Genomic DNA, 1,179 nt, shown 5'->3' on the forward strand with positions numbered 1-1,179 from the left:
CCTCCATTACTGATACAATTCTTATTTTTGTTATTGACCAGAGAGCCCCTTTTGGGGAGCTGGTTTCCCCTAAATTTTTAACCGACATCATGTCCAATTCCGGCCTTGTGGGGAGGCAAGTAAACAAAAAAAAATAATCAGAACGGACATTTTCCAGAGCATTTTATAATTAATCATGAGTAACACTTCCAGCGCATTTTGTAATTAAATCAGAAATAACTTTTTCCAGTTACTTTTTTAATATTTTAATATTAAAACATAGTACCTATTCACAATGCCTCCCCACGGGACGGTTTAAGACACCAGGGTCGTTTTTTTAACGTGGAGAAAAAATTGGCTTAGCCGTAAAGGATTTCTCTTCCACTGAGAGAGAAGTAATTGAAATGTAGCATATGAAGAACAGATACTACACTTTGATCTTAGCCAAAGGGCCAAGAAAGATAAATCATTTTTATTAGCTTTGCCTCAACAGCGACACCAATTTTTTTTAAATATTTCAAGGTTTATTTTGGAATATTCCAACTTTTTGGAATATTCCACTTTCCTTTTTTAGGGATGCACATGATGATAACGGACGGAGCGATAAGCGTAATAAATAATAATAATAATAATAATAATAATAATAATAATAATAATAATAATAATAATAATAATAATAATATGATGATGATGATGATGATGATGATGATGATGACAACAATAATAACGCAGTCGAAACGTTTCAGCATACATGGTTTATAAATAATGTAAATAATTCCTTAAGAAAAAGTTCGAGCAAACTAGTAAAGACAATAAAATCGTATATATTTAGACGGTCGACCAAAACATTAAAATTATTAGTGTGACTTTCGAAAATTTTGTAAAAGATTTGTTGTCATAAGTTTGCTGTTCACATGAAGCTGACAGGAATTTGTGAATCAAATATTTTAATGTATTATTGCGTAAAGTAAAAGAATAGATTGAATTACACATAGATTGTTATATAGAACGTAACAATAGTTTCATCTTATTTCGCTTTGCTTGTTTGTTTGTTTGTTTGTCTTCTTTTGTTTTGTTTTTTTTGTTGTTTTTTTTTTGTTTTTTGTGTGTATGTGTGTTTTTAATGTACTTATTGTTGTTTGTTTTTTATTGTTGTTTGTTTATTTCTTTTTGTTTTTATTTTTGATTAGAATAAATTCT

At 29.1% G+C, this 1,179-nt stretch overlaps 1 pseudogene; it reads right to left on the reverse strand.

Annotated features, from left to right (window-relative positions):
• Window positions 1-328: 328 nt before the first annotated feature.
• Window positions 329-444, reverse strand: LOC145277195 (U2 spliceosomal RNA; annotated as a pseudogene).
• Window positions 445-1,179: the final 735 nt, after the last annotated feature.

The sequence above is a fragment of the Euprymna scolopes genome, chromosome 5, assembly GCF_053919585.1.
Source record: "Euprymna scolopes isolate OS-2025 chromosome 5, ASM5391958v1, whole genome shotgun sequence".
Classification (NCBI taxonomy): domain Eukaryota; kingdom Metazoa; phylum Mollusca; class Cephalopoda; order Sepiida; family Sepiolidae; genus Euprymna; species Euprymna scolopes.